The following is an 18,647-nucleotide window of genomic DNA, read 5'->3' as shown; positions in this document are numbered from 1 at the left end:
TGTTCACTGACAAGCTGCGCAAAACCACGATCATATTTTGCGCATGTTTTGCGCAGCTTGTCAGTGAACAACGGCTCTGTGTAGTAAATGCTTCTCCATGTGAAAGCCCGCACGTGATGGAGATTTACGTCTGATTACAGAACGGTTTTACTGACAAGATGCGTGTTAAATATCGCATGCGATTTATCGTGCAGCCCTAGATAAAAGCGTCTGCTAAATGTCTAAATGTAAATGTATATGCATTGCTAAGAACTTCATTTGGACAACTTTAAAGGCGGTTTTCTCAATATTTAGATTTTTTTGCACCCTCAGATTCTAGATTTTCAAAATAGTTGTATCTCGGCCAAATATTGTCCTATCCTTATTTATTCAGCTTTCAGATGATGCATAAATCTCAATTTCGAAAAATGTACCCTTATGACTGGTTTTGTGGTCCAAGGTCACATTTATTTACTTTATTTTCTTGCTGCTTTTGTTGAGCTTGATCTAAGAATCTTACTCTAAAAAAATCACCTTGTAAATGTATGGAATTATAATGCATAACCACAATATAATATCAATGATACAGATCTAACTGAAGCGAGTTTGCTGTATAATACTTGGGCATTTCTTGATGTGAGATGGCAGCTCTCAAGGCAAACAGATGCTTGTCCCAATCTGGGAATACAAGCCCTCAAGTCCACAAGTGTACTTCACTGCATCTCTCATGCTCATCAGCTCAGTGAAGAAGACCTTGGCTGTCATCAGCATGTTGCTTCAACACTGAGGTGCAATGATTGCAGCTTTCTTCTCTGATTAGCGGTGACAAATTAGAGAAACAAAACAGAGGGTGAGAGGGATCTGTGTTGTGTGTGTGTGTGAGAGAATATCTCATCAGCTGGCTAAATGATAGATAGAAGAAAAACAATATTAGTTGAACATGAGATAAGACACTGATCTGAACAATACATTTACTGATAAATAATATAAATAATAATAATATAAGATAATAATAAGGTGTTTTGATATGGGTGTAGCATGTAGTGGGGTTTGAAAGTATTAGACCATAAGGATTTTTTTTTTTACTTGAATAAAAAATAAATAAATTAAGAAGTTATATTAACTGTGTTAGAACTCAACAGAATGTTAAATCCAAAAATATACATGCATTTTACAATTACATTTTATGTCATACAGTTAATTTGTTTTAAAAATTTTTAAACCCTAAAACTTATTAAACTTATTTGTAGGGTTAAATTAAATTTGTATTCCACAGTGTGGCCTTAGACATTTGGACACTACTTTATTCACCTCAATAAAATAAAATAAAAATAAATAAATAAATAAATATTAATATTAATATTATTATTATTATCATGCTGGTTTGTAGCGTAAATATTTTAGCCATTTACTGCACTTTGCTATTCTTCTTCTTATTTACCTATAGTGGCTAATGAATTAAGTTGAAAATGTATTTTTTAGAGCTTGTTTTTGTTTTGTTTTGTTTTGTTTGTTTTATGGAGAGCTTGGTTAATCAGGCTAATATTAGATCAATAGACAATTCTTCTCGCAAATTTATAGACTTGATCCGAGATCATGTAAAAAATCAGACACTGATTCATGGGTTCAGAGAGATCGCCTCCTAGTGGTGAACTATTGAAAACAGTTATGATGTAACAAAGCCTTGTCTACTGAAGTCACGTGACTTTGGCAGTTTGATACATGCTTCGAAACACTGGTTCGAAACAAATGATTCACAAAGCTTCACGAAGCAGTGTTTCGAAAGCACCTATCACCAGTTCTGTGGGGATTTGTTTTATTAGCATCAAAAATGCTTTATTAAACCCTGTGTGTGCGTGATTGCGATAATGTCGCGGTTGTTGTCAGTGTGGTCAAGTGTAATGGCTAATCAGTGCTGTTTTCACTCTGGTGGAGTGTTGTTCACAGCTGTTCCTGAATCAGCCCCCTACGGGTGCATATGGATCACACCTTTGACCCCCACTGAAAAATTCCCAAGCGCAGGAGCCCCACCAGCTGAGAGCTATTTTGTTCATGATCAGATCGCTGCTGCAGTCTCTAACCCAGAGGTCAGGGCTGCGGGTGGGTGCTGGCGTGGGCTAAATCACCGATTTAATCAGTGATTGCTCACTCTCCTGTCCGGGCTTATCACAGCAGGGCATGCGAGAGGGCTGCACACTCGCACAGACCTTTTATCCAGAGTGGCAATATATGTGGGATCTCTGTTGCATCCTTGAGGTGAATTTCACCCTCCATTTCCCATCCACGCTGTGGACCCCTCCAGTGCATCTTCCACCTTCTATCATTTGCATTGCTTATGGATGCTGGACGGAATGAGCCTTTGTTTGAGCTGGATTGGTCCTGGCATATGTCGCTGGCACAGCAGTAAACTGTTAGAGATAGAGGTTAATGAATAGCATTATTCATTATGAATACTTAAATGAATACAGCTTATTGGCACATTTATCCCAGACTACAGTGGGGTGCTGGAGGACCCACATGGAGAGGGTTGCATAGACACAGAATCGATAGTTTTTAACAAAGGCTTTGCTTTTCAGTTATACTGTCATACCTGGTTTGTTTTATAAATGGCTTGAGGCCCATTATTTCCAACTACAGGAATGAGATCACTGAACAGCATAACCAGTAAACAACAGCGAGGGGTTTGCTGTGATTCTGCCACTTATTTAATGGTGATGTATGTAATTTCTACGGTCTATTGTAAAAAATAGAAACCGGTTTCTGCAAGTTTTACTTACTGTATTAAGCGAAGACAAAAATATATATTGTGTTTATTATGAAATAGGCTATACACTGCCGTTCAAAAGTTTGGGAAGTGTCTTATGCTCACCACTGCTGCATTTATTTGATAAAAAGTAGGGCTGCACGATAAATCGCATGCGATATTTAACGCGCATCTTGTCAATAAAGATATATATATATATATATATATATACACACACACACACACACACACACATATATGTATATATATATATATATATATTTAATTTTTTTATCATATACTGCTTTTGCATATTCTCTCATTTTACAAAAAAATTGTTTTATTTCAAAGAACAGATGCTCAGATATAATTATTGTATATATGTGACATATTCAACCTGGTCTCATAAAAATACGTACCTCTGGGTACTTTTCTGCAACACCGTTTTTACGTGCCTTACGGCACCAGTTCGCTGCAGTTTCAAAGAGAAATGTCCACTGAGTGGCGCTAAAACACGGGTACAATACGTGAACCCTGGCACGTTTTATTACGTTGATATATGTACGTATTGCTGTGTTTTTATTATGTTGCTTCAGGTACGTATTGCGGTGGTTCAGAATTCAAATATCCGGGGACTGTCGCTAAAAGTTAATGGTCTATCGTGTTGGAAATATGCCCTACACCAAACCCAACCCTAAACCTACCCGATAGTGTTAACAAATGCAAAACTGATATAAAAACGCATTTGTTGATGCAACCGTGCCATCTGAACTTCCTTATGCAGATTTGAACTGTTTTGTCGAACCGTAGTTACACGGGATTCGAACCGTAGCTCCTCACCTTTCAAGTAGCCTACGTCTCCGTACTCCGTGAGCTACCGAACAAACCTACCCTCTATGAAAACCCATAGATATGAAGCTGGATATGTGTGATGCTAACATTCAAAAGCATCAGTTTTCAAATCTCCCTGCATATTAAAATTGTTTTGAAGTAATAACATAATATTCTTCAAGTAATTGTGCGATAATTACGCTTTATTAATTGAAAGTGTTGAAGTTTTACTGCCTCTAGTGTTCATTTCTTTTGGAAACTGCAGTGATATGAACTTATTGGTATGTATTTCGCGTCACACAAAAAAGTGCCCCCAGGTACGTTTTTGCCATGAGACCAGGTAGGACATATTATATATAATATTTCAATTGAATAAAAGTGTTTACTGGTAATTTTGAAAAAAATTCTGCATCCTTGTATTAACTTAACCCCCCCCCACTGTGTGTGAGTGTATATATATATATACCTGTATATATATTTGTGACCCTGGACCACAAAACCAGTCTTAAGTAGCTGGGGTATATTTGTAGCAATAGCCAAAAATACATTGTATGGGTCAAAATTATTGATTTTTCTTTTATGCCAAAAATCATTAGGATATGAAGTAAAGATCATGTTCCATTAAGATATTTTGTAAATTCCCTACTGTAAATATATTAAAACTTAATTATTGATTAGTAATATGCATTGCTAAGTACTTCATTTGGATAATTTTAAAGGCGATTTTCTCAATATTTTGATTTTTTTGCACCCTCAGATTCCAGATTTTCAAATAGTTGTATCTCGGCCAAATATTGTCCTATCCTAACAAACCATACATCAATGGAAAGCTATTTATTCAGCTTTCAGGTGATGTATAAATCTCAATTTCGAAAAACTGACCCTTATGATTGGTTTTGTGGTCCAGGGTCACATTTGTTTTAATATGTAAGTTGTATTTCAAATCTGCTGATGTATATAATGTGTTCGTGAAGCTCAGATGAGGCTTGCAAACAGTCATTATTTTCCCAGTTCTTTAATGCAGTAGAAATGCATATATACATACAGAATCTTCTTTTCAGCACTTGTACTCTCAATTTAACAGCAGTTCTTGCATTTATTAAATTGTTCCATCTGATCTTTTGCAAGGTATATTTAATAAGCGTTTAGAACAAATTATAGCATATATCTATTATCCCTATTTACTTTGCACTGATAATTGCAGCCCTTGGTACATCATACTCTCAGTGTGCCAGTAGAATATCTCACATCCAGATTTTTCCAGCTCAAGGACTTTGAATATAACAGATTTTAGATGCATTGTCAGTTTAAAGTACATTAATAATTAGCACAAATAACAGTTGGGCTGTATAGCAGTGCATCAGTACTGTTGTTAGTGATAAATAAATATAGGACAGAATCTCGTGTCTGCTTTTACTAGAACAGTTTTGATTGAGCAGTTCCTGGCAGATGTTTGTGGTTTGAATAGTTCTCTTCAGTATTATTTGCCCATCAGAGCTTATAGCGGCTGTATTTCCAGGGCATTCTGAATCGTAGCTAATTGTACTCTAGCTCTGTTCCAAAATCTAGACAGGCATCATAGGCTTGATTATGCTGCCTCCTAAAATGCCTCATTTTGGCCAAATTCTAAGGCAGCATGACATGTCCTTCGTGAAGAAGGTAATAATCCCATAGTGCATTGCAACGAGCCCAGAGAAAATGCATTCAAGATGACGGATGATGTCAGAGAAATACAGTGGTGGACAAAGAGAGCACGTGATATATTATAAGGAGTAACGATAAGTTTTATGAAATGTAGTGAAGTAAAAAGTACGATCTTATGTTTTGGAATGTAGTGAAGTAAAAGTTACTCAAAATAAAACAACTCAAGTACATTTTTCAAGTATCTGTACTTTACTGAAGTACAGTAACGAAGTAAAGCTACTACGTTACAGTCCACCACTGGAGAAATATATATTATTATTATATGTGTGTATATATATATATATATATATATGTGTGTGTGTATGTATATGTATAATATATGTGTGTATATATATATATATATATATATATATATATATATGTATGTATATATATGTATATGTGTGTGTAGGATTTCGCTTTCTCCCTTTAAAAAAATCATTGTATGCATATATATTTATAATGTATATGTAATGTATAGTTATTTATTTATTTATTTATTGCCTAGCAGCGTTTTATATAACTGTGTAAAGAATAAAGTACAGGAACCCTTAGTCTTAACAAAGTTTTGTACACAATAATCAAATAGATTTTTCAGTTTCTACTTTGTGACCATTAATCTTCACTTGCATGAGTGCTTTCTAGGGTCTTCTCTAAAAGTGTTTTAAGAATATAAACATTTTTATGATGGTTTTTAGTGTCAGCTTTAGATGAAAGGGCTTTTATTGAGTGCTTTTTCAGAAAGCTTTTGCTCTTTCTCCATATTTAATTTAAGGTTGCACAAACTGTGGCTGAATATTCAACATTTAACTGTATGATCGACTTGTATTATAGAAGGAAAGAGTAATGACACTTAATGCTCTACAACCTGATGCTCTGCAAAACTTTGTAACTATCATTTTGTGCCATTAAAATAATGTAGGCCTTTCTTTGAGTGAATGGAGAGTGTCAGCCGAAGCAAAGTCTGTCTTTGGATGTTGTCTATCTGTTCCAAAAAGGACAAAAAGGTTTCCATTGAATTATTGAACAACCCAGGTCTTGCATTTGCTGTCAGCATTTAAAGTGGCCAAAACTGAAAGTTATTTTAGTTTTAAAATTCAGCAGGGACAAGGGACATTGACATTCTATCATTCTATCATCTCATCAACATTCTATCCATGTAGGGTCAATGCGAAATAACGACTGTATTTCCCATAACAAAGACAAAGTACTGTAGGACATATTCCTGGATCAGCATTGTTGTTCCTGGAGCAACATTCATTTCAACCAATCACCGCATTTAGATTTGGCAGAGTTAGGTGTAAGTGTAGTAGCCTTCTAAAATGAAGAGGAATACATTTATTTTTAGTTCAATATAAATTGTATTCCATATCTATTTGGTATTTAAATGATTTCTGGTTTAAAGACATATGGGGCAACATTTAAATTATAATATGTTTACTATGTTAATTAAAATCAAACTGTTGAGATTGGTTGATTGGAATGTTATTGCAGGAATGACTATGGATCCAGGAACAGGTTCTACTTTTGTAAACTGCATTACAGTTAAGTCTGCCATATCTGTAGGTTGACTCGTTCTGCTTAAACTAACACTGTAGATCAACATTCTCATTCATCATTGTCAATCTCACTTCCGCTAAGGCTAATAATATATGGGAAATTAAGTTAAATGAATGAAATTTCAGTTTTTCTGCAATAGTTTCAGTGCTCTGAAAGTTTCCTATTGAGCGGCATATAAATGTTTGAAGACATTTCATGTTCTTCATTAGTGCCGGTGAACATGAAAGGGCATTCAAAAATATGCCGTAAATCAAAAGCGATTAGCATAAATGCTTTTTTCAGACCTTAATCATTTATGAACAAAACTCAAGTATATTTAAGAGATTCTGAGTTATCAATTATGTTTTTGTGTTGGAATATAGAAGAGCTGGCGCACAAAGATATCTCCCTCCCCTTTTTGCTTAATGCACAAGACCTTAATGTTTAGTTGCTTTTCATGCCCATATGAATTGCGCAGCTGAGATAACTTGTTGGTTTTCTCTCCCCCCATTCATTCTTACAAATAATGAATTATGAATCATGATGCATGCAGGGATGAAAGCAATGTGAGGGCATGTTTCCGCCCTGCCAGACGAGCGATATTGGCTTCTGCTTTGTGTGCCCCTAGTTATGATGATGCATTAACGATAATTGTTCCAGCCATGTGAAACGGTCTGGATCAGAATATCAGCTTATCCGAGGAGGACTGTGAGACAATAATGCAAAAAAAGGTGCATTATTATAATGCAGACTTTGGCAGTCAGATCATGTGACCATTTCGGCACTCACAGTGCTGTGGGCTGGATTGCATCAGCAAACCATTGCATTGGTTTATGTTCTGAGATTGGAGTGAAAAATCCTGTCCTCATTGTGCATTACACTAATGGACGAAGGAAAGAAGACCAAACTGAGTTTTTTTTATTTATTTTTTTATTTGCATGTGTCATGACGGATTTCCCTGCCTCTGTTTTTTTTTTTCATTGTTACGAAAACAAAATCTTACACATTTACTTACACATTTTGAAGCATTATTTTTCAACTGTTATCAACCCAGATTTTACATTCAACATCAAGTGGCAAAAATGGCCAACATGAAAAAACAAACATTAACATTTCTATCATCTATCTATCTATCTGTCTGTCTGTCTGTCTGTCTGTCTGTCTGTCTGTCTGTCTATCTATCTATCTATCTATCTATCTATCTATCCTTGTCTCATAACTAGATGTTTATAGTGTCTCTCATTTAAACATAAGTTCTGAGGTGTGACAGACAAATCATTGAATGTTTTAATCAATTTATTCAATTGACACCTTGAATTAATATACACGAATGAGTCAAATTTACCATTGACTTTAGTATTGACTATATTTTTTTGCTAATATTTTTCTTTGCCGCCTGTAATCATAGCAAAACAGACCTGCAACCCATTTTTTAGGTCTTGACGCACTACTTGAGAACCACTGTGTTAAAACATACACCGACAAGCTCGCATTTTCATCCTGATATCCAGACTGCGTCAAAGTAATACACTCAGATATTTCAGTCTAATGGTCTTCATCTATTTGTTTGTGGCTTGGTTTTAACTGAGTCATTCATAATGGATGACTTGTGAATCATTTAGGATATGTACTGGGAACTATTCTTGTCTTCACTGAGATGCAACAGAACTCCTTAATAAAGCTAAACTAATATCACAGTGCAGGAGAATTAATGGCCACATTATAAAATATAAGTACTTGCCTTACGGCAATTCTGAATATGAAAACAATCATCTCTACAGAGTCTGTCATCTTAGGTTTCGCACATCATTGTCTAATATCCCACGATTGCGTTCGCCTCTGAATGTCATATCTAGACGCTTGCATACTAAAGCGAGTTTTTGCAGCATTGTAGATTTTTATTAAGTGATCTCTTTTACATGTTCATTACTCAGAAACGTAACAGATATATCTTGACCTAGATCTGGCTGTTATAAATTCTGTTCTAAAAATTAATACGCATCTGTGAATGAATGTCTTGATATGCATGTTGTTGCTGTGTTCAGAACAGCTTTGTAGGATAACAACATTTTAAGTTTGCATGAAAGGAAAATGTCTCTTATGCAGAAGGATATGAATAGCATCTCGTTCTGCTTCATGTAATTGTGCATGACCTGGTAGTCTTGCCAACAGTCCAAACAGATGCATGCATACTAACTTGTCTACACTTGATTAGAGCAAATGCCATATGTTACCCATTATAACATCAAACGAAGATTTCCACTGGTTATGGCGGACCGTATGTAAACCTGACCTCTGCTAAGCAAAACAAATTAAGGGGTTACACGTATTTTAATGGTTATAATTTTTTTTATCATATACTCCTTTTGCATATTCTCTTATTTGACTAAAAATGGTTTTATTTAAAAGTTTTTTTTTATTTATTTATTTATTGTACGTATGTGACATTGCATTCACTGTATTGTTAGGGTCATCAGTTTTCTTACATATTCATACTTGTTTGTTTGGTTATAATATCAAATATAAGCACTTTTACATATGTACAGCTTTAGAGACTTTTACAGATCGTCTGTCCTGTCAACGAAATGCTGTGGGGAACTGAATTACCGAAACATTTGTGAAGGTACAGCTACAGGTCACTGAGTTCAGTATTCAGAAACAATCCAAGAGCAGGACTCGTTTATCATTAAATAATGGAGAAACTTTGAATAGTATAATTTTTAATCCCTAATTTATTTATAAGTCAATCAAGATGGGACTTGTAACAAAAGTAAAGTAATTTGGATTCTTTGTATGGTGCACTCTCAGGAAAAGAAGGTACAAAGCTGTCACTGGAATGGTACCCTATACAAAGGCTAAAAGGAATATCTTTGTACCTTATTTACCTTATTTATTCATTTAGAAGGATTTTTTTTCTTTTTTCTTTTAATCTTGTACTATAATTTTAACTGCTATATTTTTGTTGATTTGGTTTTTATTTTGTTTATGTAACTCTTGTATTACTCCAACCATGAAGATAGACTTGATAGATGTCTATCTAGATAGATGCTGACATGGAAATAAAAATAACTAACTATCTACCCTTACAAAGTACATATTAGTACCCTTTAAAAAAACACCACCCCAGTGACACCAGTTTTTATATGTACTTATCATCGAGGCTAAGTATAAAATATGTTGTGTATGTTCACAAATGATGATTTGTTACATTTATTAACCTAATTTATTCTATCTATCTGTCTGTCTGTCTGTCTGTCTGTCTGTCTGTCTATCTATCTATCTATCTATCTATCTATCTATCCTTGTCTCATAACTAGATGTTTATAGTGTCTCTCATTTAAACATAAGTTCTGAGGTGTGACAGACAAATCATTGAATGTTTTAATCAATTTATTCAATTGACACCTTGAATTAATATACACGAATGAGTCAAATTTACCATTGACTTTAGTATTGACTATATTTTTTTGCTAATATTTTTCTTTGCCGCCTGTAATCATAGCAAAACAGACCTGCAACCCATTTTTTAGGTCTTGACGCACTACTTGAGAACCACTGTGTTAAAACATACACCGACAAGCTCGCATTTTCATCCTGATATCCAGACTGCGTCAAAGTAATACACTCAGATATTTCAGTCTAATGGTCTTCATCTATTTGTTTGTGGCTTGGTTTTAACTGAGTCATTCATAATGGATGACTTGTGAATCATTTAGGATATGTACTGGGAACTATTCTTGTCTTCACTGAGATGCAACAGAACTCCTTAATAAAGCTAAACTAATATCACAGTGCAGGAGAATTAATGGCCACATTATAAAATATAAGTACTTGCCTTACGGCAATTCTGAATATGAAAACAATCATCTCTACAGAGTCTGTCATCTTAGGTTTCGCACATCATTGTCTAATATCCCACGATTGCGTTCGCCTCTGAATGTCATATCTAGACGCTTGCATACTAAAGCGAGTTTTTGCAGCATTGTAGATTTTTATTAAGTGATCTCTTTTACATGTTCATTACTCAGAAACGTAACAGATATATCTTGACCTAGATCTGGCTGTTATAAATTCTGTTCTAAAAATTAATACGCATCTGTGAATGAATGTCTTGATATGCATGTTGTTGCTGTGTTCAGAACAGCTTTGTAGGATAACAACATTTTAAGTTTGCATGAAAGGAAAATGTCTCTTATGCAGAAGGATATGAATAGCATCTCGTTCTGCTTCATGTAATTGTGCATGACCTGGTAGTCTTGCCAACAGTCCAAACAGATGCATGCATACTAACTTGTCTACACTTGATTAGAGCAAATGCCATATGTTACCCATTATAACATCAAACGAAGATTTCCACTGGTTATGGCGGACCGTATGTAAACCTGACCTCTGCTAAGCAAAACAAATTAAGGGGTTACACGTATTTTAATGGTTATAATTTTTTTTATCATATACTCCTTTTGCATATTCTCTTATTTGACTAAAAATGGTTTTATTTAAAAGTTTTTTTTTATTTATTTATTTATTGTACGTATGTGACATTGCATTCACTGTATTGTTAGGGTCATCAGTTTTCTTACATATTCATACTTGTTTGTTTGGTTATAATATCAAATATAAGCACTTTTACATATGTACAGCTTTAGAGACTTTTACAGATCGTCTGTCCTGTCAACGAAATGCTGTGGGGAACTGAATTACCGAAACATTTGTGAAGGTACAGCTACAGGTCACTGAGTTCAGTATTCAGAAACAATCCAAGAGCAGGACTCGTTTATCATTAAATAATGGAGAAACTTTGAATAGTATAATTTTTAATCCCTAATTTATTTATAAGTCAATCAAGATGGGACTTGTAACAAAAGTAAAGTAATTTGGATTCTTTGTATGGTGCACTCTCAGGAAAAGAAGGTACAAAGCTGTCACTGGAATGGTACCCTATACAAAGGCTAAAAGGAATATCTTTGTACCTTATTTACCTTATTTATTCATTTAGAAGGATTTTTTTTCTTTTTTCTTTTAATCTTGTACTATAATTTTAACTGCTATATTTTTGTTGATTTGGTTTTTATTTTGTTTATGTAACTCTTGTATTACTCCAACCATGAAGATAGACTTGATAGATGTCTATCTAGATAGATGCTGACATGGAAATAAAAATAACTAACTATCTACCCTTACAAAGTACATATTAGTACCCTTTAAAAAAACACCACCCCAGTGACACCAGTTTTTATATGTACTTATCATCGAGGCTAAGTATAAAATATGTTGTGTATGTTCACAAATGATGATTTGTTACATTTATTAACCTAATTTATTGAAAAATTCAATATTGTAATCTTTAGCAAAGTTTTTTTTTTAAAGCTTTTGTACATCTTTAAAGAGCTGGCAATTCAAGTTCCCAATAGCTCTTCACTGAAAGATTTGAAACATTCGTATGTTTCTAAAGTTGCACACATTGTATGTAAAAGTACATTTTAGAAGCTGTCATTCATTTATATTGTACCTCTCAGTCTATATCCAAACTTTTTCAAAAAGACTGTGCTAGAACCTAACTTTTATTTGCACAAACCTAAGAATACTAATGAGATCATTTTGGTATTGCATAAGCTCTGAATTTTAACAGTTGAAAAAATAGTCCTAATAAGAAGACAATTGCCTGAAATTGGCTTCTACCTGTGAATCATTAAAATAACTACTGCGATTTTTGGATAAAACCCTACAGTTCATGAATCTGCATGACTGCTGTGAAAATAAGGACTAAAGAATCTTTTGAAAAAGTTAAAGTAAAACAAATAAATTAGGCTCAGGGTGTTTGGTTGTCCTGGTGGGCACCGTTAGTTCAATTATCAGGAAGTTAAAGCTACATCAAAGTACAGAGACACTGTCTAGGAAAGGCCATCTCTCATAACTCCCTGTGTGAACATGATGGAGAGTTGGGAGAGAAGTCGCGGCGAGCTCAACAATCACTTTGAAGGGGCTACAGGGTTCAGTAACTGAGAACAGAGTAAAAGTGTCAGCTGAATCTAGAGCTCTACATAACACCGGCTTGTATGGGAAGGTTGTACAAAAGAAGCCATTACTCAAGAAAATCCATGTGAAAGCACGTCTGGAGCGCGGCAAAAAGCATAATAGTGACCCAGTCGGAATGTGGGAAGTGATTTTGTGGCCATGATGAGAGCAGGATGGAGCCTTTCAGGCAATATTTTCGAAAGTCATATGAGTCAAACACCATGCCTACAGTCAAGTATGGTGGTGATAAGATCATGCTGCTTTTCATTAGCAGGGAATAGGCATCTTGTTAAAATCAAAGGAAGAATGGACGGTGCAAATGAACTGCTTCAGTTTGCTGAAAAACTAGAGCCCGAGAGAAAATCTTTAGGCGAGATGAACACAAGACCAAATGAACAGTAGAGTGCCTCAGAAATGAAAGATAAATGTCCTGCCTTTTACTACCAAATTCAGTCTAATTTAGAGTGTCGCTGTTTGAAAATTGAGTTATTGATCTGTAAAGTATTTCATTCACCTGAAAAACATGAGCTAAACAGACCAAAATAACACCAAAATGTTGAGACATATCTACCCTAAAAAATGTTGTTGTTTTTTTAATACAGGAATGTATTATAACAGCATGTTTCAGTGTTTTTATATATTTTATCTGTCTATGTGCATGTGACAGTATTGGAAGTGAGGAATTCATATGTAATGTTTATATTTTAGTATGTTTGGATAGATTTCTGAATTTTAATTATTATTACAGGGGAAACGTCATTATTGTACATAAGGTTCACTCATTTACTAGTTCGTGTGTCAAAATTCTTATGACCAGTATTTGAAGCTCATTTATGAGAAATGCTAGTAAATCAACCTTTAAGATGTATGATTTCAATATATGGATGAGTCATAAACATTTGCACGCCTCTAAAATTGTACACTTTGTAAATCTTTTCATGTGTCCATATGCAGATTTTTATGCATCAGTGTCTATCCAAACATTAAAAGTGTATGCTCTAAAACCACTCTTCACAAATTAATACTTATTGCACACTAATCTAGTTAGTATTCATATTTTAAATTAATTTATTTGATATAATTTAATCACATGATCTGTTGGAGGTAAAGACTTCAGATCAAGAGGTTGATATGAGCCATTCTGTTCATCCTAAAAGTGTACTGGAATGTAGACCTATCAAAACATTTGGAGCAGACACATGATTGTTCCTAATTATGGAAAGGAGGGGGACTGAAAATACTTATGATGTGTGTCAACCGTACTGGCTTATTTTTTAGCAGACACTCATTTGTTTCTGAAGGATCAGGTTGGATGCAGTGAGGTGGGAATGAAACAGTTGGTGCAGCATGTATGATGGAGTTAAAGATTCTCTTGCTGACTGATTGGAAGGATGTGCAAATATCAGCAGTTGATAGCCTGACATTTAAGTTGTGGCGTTTGAGCACAGCAGGACTCTGGAGGATGGGCTGGAGGAAATATTGGTTTAAGCCAATGAGCAATTAAAATCATGGACAAAGACTGACCTTCAGGAGGAGGTTTTCAAGACCTTTAAAGATAATGGTAAAATGATAATTGGAAGGCCAAACAAAGTAGTTTCGCTTTCACAACGAAACACAGCGTCACACACGGTGGCCTAGAGTGAGCGGAGGCTGGCTTGAGTGAGCGGCGGCGGGCTTGTGGCAACCACATGTGACGACCCCGGGTTGGACTCCACTTCGTCCACGGTGAAGGCCGATCCAGTGATCCAAAGCGCGAAGTTGATGTATTTCCTCAGCGACGAGCACGGATCAGGCCTAGGCATGCCGATGTTGATATCGTCCTCAATGTTATGCAAATCATCCCACATCGTGACGTAGACATGTGGGGGCATGTTAGAATGAGCCATTTTAGGTAGGCGTGGTTGACTCTTAACTTTTATAAAGAATATCTATTTTTTAAAGGATTTGAGACTTTAGCCTTTGCAACTTTACAGATCTTCTTTATGCACCAAGAGCTTGTAACACTTCAAATAGAAAGGAAAATTTTTAATTGCATGATATGACCCCTTTAAAACAACAACAATCAGTAGTTACTATTAGTCGGGTCAGAAAAGTGCTCTTTCCTGTTTAATAATTTGAATGTAAACATTTATTTTTAAACATTCGAAGCAATATATATTTGATATGGAATAAAAACAAAGGGAATTTTGACTTTTTATCTCACAATTTGTACTTTTTTTCTCTGACTTAACATCTTGCAATTCTGTTTTTCCCCGCCATGGAATATCCATAACCAGTGGAAATCAAAAGATAGTTGTGATATTTTACCTCAGAAATCAGACTTTTATATAAGTTTATACGTCACTTTACATAAGTTTATGTCACACTTATAAGGTCCGCATATACTCTCCTCTGCGAGTTACTTTCTCACAGTTCTGACTTTTTTCTCAGATTTGCAATTTTGTGTTTATATCTCTCAATTCTGAGAAACGGGAAAAAAAACAGTGAGATAAAAAGATGCAATTACTTAGTAGACTTGCATAAACCTTGGTACTCTCATTTTTATCCTTTTAAAGATGAATGCAAGCTGTTATTTCTATGTATTTGGTTTTCATCAAAATGTGAATACTTGCTAAGGACAAAACGGCATACTCATGACTGGAAAAGATGAAGAAAATAACACACAAAAAATTAACTCAAGAATTTTTGTAGATTTGTTTAGAAAAGTCATTTTTACACATATATGTATGTTGGACACAATTCTGTAGAACCACCCAGCTACTCCTGTTGCTTTATACTAACTTGGCTTGATCGTGCAATACAGGAAATGAAACAAATGTTCCTCATATACGCATCCCCCTCCTAAACTTCCCACCTCGCACAGCCCCGGATGATAATTCATCAACATTTCCTGCTTTACTTCCATTTGCTATAATTAGCATGTCCCCTGGCGTGTCGTTGAAGTCATCCTGACATCTCAGAGCCTTAATTTTGCTTCTCTAACTCTTTCATACCCACACCTGAGTCACCGACATGCTCTGACTCCCCATTGGCTCGACCGTCACACGGCTTCCGCCTCATTACCATAGATATTTGAAGAGGATGATGCCTCCAGCTCAGCCAAGAGGTGCCACCTGGTCCTGCAGGACAGTGACCTTGTGTCACTCCACGGGGAGGCACAGTGCACCGCAGACATTTATACAAGATGGAAAAGCAATTTGTGGTCATGGGGTGTTTATTTATAGCAAGAAGGAGAGTATTGAATTGGAAATGAAGCATTTATGTCATACGAGGTGTAGGTCGCGCCAGAGCTGTTTATGTGCGAAGGCTGTGTTCGGCGCGATGCAAACGTATGCAAGAAGTAATTAGATAGATTAGTTTAGCTTTGAGGCCTGTTAGCACCAGTGATGTGTGAGAAACAATATTAGCACAGCTATTTAACAGATGGAAAAACACCATTTACAAGCTTTTAAAACCGCTTTACATTTTACAAATGCTTTTGTCCAAAGCAACTTATATTTCTTTTAAGTTATGTGGTAACATAACCTTTTAGTATAGGGACCAATTCTCACTATTAACTAGTTGCTTATTAGCATGCCTTTTAACATATTGTCTGTTTATTAGTGCTTATAAAGCACACATTCTGCGTAACCATATTCTAAATCCCTGATACTACCCAATACCTAAACTTAACAACTACCACAACTATTAATAAACAGCAAATTAGGAGTTTATTAAGGCAAAAGTCGTAATTAATGGTTTGTTAATGGCGAGAATTGGACCTTAAAATATAGTTATACATTTTTTCAGTTCTTGCTTTCGCTGGGAATCGAACCCATGACCTTGGTGTTGCTAGTACCATGGTCTGCTGTTTAAGCTTCAGGAAGGCTTTAAATTAGCAGTTTTCAGAATTTATGGCCATAATGTGTCTAAAACCACACATTTTTATAGTGTAATGATTATTTTAGTGAGGAGGTGAATGTTCTTCATGATGATGGGCAAATATCCATCTATTTATTGAATTTTTAATGTTGTTTTTGTTTTGCTGCCATAGTAGAACCTTATACCAACTTTTAAATTGTTTATTTTCCAAAAGTCTCCCAGTTTCAGTATTAATGAGTGCTTCGAGTTACATTGCTAACAATATATCTGTCTTACCAACAGTTCTCGTTGAAACTCAGTCAGTAAGCAAAAGAAAAAATACTGCAGCCTTATCCTGCTCTGGAGGATTTTATAGACTGTTAGACGTTCGTATTTGATACGTATGCACCACATAACGAGTGTATATAATTTCAAAGCGCATCATACTTTGAATAAACAGAAAGGCATGCTCCAATTCATAATTTTTTTTAAAGCTGTTTAGATTTAACAGCACCCATGGCTCCCATTTTTCTTTCACACCTATCTTTAATGATATAAAGAGCACAGTGGTCGCACGCACATATAGTATATAAATAATTAAATATCGCTTCGTCCTTTGAAGTATGTATCATTTTGCTGAAACATCTAGGTTACCAAGAGCCAGCTGAATTGATTTTACTCAGAGGACACACATAGATAGCGGTGCGGTAAAACACAGTAGGTTTATAATTGTGTTAGCCCATATCTTTGTGATTGTGCTTGAGGTTTGTAACTGCAGATATTTTCTCTTTCTCTTCTTTTGGGAGATAGTTGAAGAAGGAAGCATATCTGCCCGTATATCTCTAGATGTGCTTATAAAAAAACTTTGATGGAATTGTTTTTTATTTCTCTTTTTAGGTCAGATATTCAAAGGTAAAAAAAAAAAAAAGTAAGAAGAAACACAAGCTGCTATTTTGCTCTGTGTAATATGACAGGATTTTTCCAGGAATTGACAGGACGTGTGATTAATAGTTATGCTAAAAATTATTGAAGTTGTCACTTTTTTATGTGTACAGTGTAGGTTTTGTATAATTTGTTTGAAAGCTGTACATACACTCAAAAATGTCAAGCATGTATCCTGCTTTAATGTTTTCAGTATATTCTTCTATCATATTTTTCTTCTATCAAAATGAATTGTATATTTTATGTTCTTGTTTTTACTAAGCATGATTGGAGTCAACTGCATATGGACAAACCAAAATTACATTTACATTTACATTGTCATTTTGCAGACGCTTTTGTCCAAAGTGACTTACAATTAGGGAATACATAAAGCGATTCTTCTTAAAGAGGCAAACAGACACAGGAAGTGCTCGTAATACCAAGTTTCAGGCATTTGTTAAAATAAGTACAAGCTAGAAAGGGAAGGAATAAATAAAGAGAAAGACAAAGTTTTTTTTTTTTTTAGGATCAAGTCAAGTAGCGTCGAAAGAGATGAGTTTTCAGCTGTCGCTTGAAAATTGGCAGGGATTCAGCATTCCGGATACGGGTGAGAAGATCGTTCCACGAGTTTTCAGCTGTTGCTTGAAAATTGTCAGGGATTCAGCATTCCGGATAGGGGTGGGAAGAACATTCCACCAGCCAGGAATGGTGAACGAGAATGTTCTGGAAATTGATTTTGAACCTCTCTGTGATGGTACCGCGAGGCGTCGCTCACTAGCGGATCTCAGACTTCTGGAGGGGATGTAGATTCGTAATAGTGAGTGGAAGTAGGCAGGTACTGAGCCTGTGGCTGTTCTATATGCAAGCATCAATGTCTTGAACTTGATGCGAGCCGCAACCGGTAGCCAGTGCAAGGAGATAAAGAGAGGTGTGACATGGGCTATTTTGGGCTCGTTGAAGACCAGTCGTGCTGCTGCATTCTGAATCATTTGTAGAGGTTTGATTGTGCTTGAAATTAAGTGCATTTTACTTAAAAGAAGAAAAATAATATTAATGCAAACGGAAACAAGATTATTTTTCTTACCCAGTGGCAGAT

The 18,647-nt window shown here is 35.3% G+C and overlaps 1 protein-coding gene across 4 annotated transcripts in view; it reads left to right on the top strand.

Annotated features, from left to right (window-relative positions):
- Positions 1-18,647, top strand: part of adgrb3 (adhesion G protein-coupled receptor B3) — a 184,554-nt gene that overhangs the window by 37,666 nt on the left and 128,241 nt on the right. The gene's annotated exons all lie outside the window — the stretch shown is intronic.

This window comes from Sinocyclocheilus anshuiensis, unplaced genomic scaffold (assembly GCF_001515605.1).
Source record: "Sinocyclocheilus anshuiensis isolate Anshui unplaced genomic scaffold, SAMN03320099.WGS_v1.1 scaffold407, whole genome shotgun sequence".
NCBI classification, from domain to species: Eukaryota; Metazoa; Chordata; class Actinopteri; order Cypriniformes; family Cyprinidae; genus Sinocyclocheilus; species Sinocyclocheilus anshuiensis.
The sequence above is the reverse complement of the archived record's forward strand: the minus strand, read 5'-3'. Positions and strand labels throughout refer to the sequence as shown.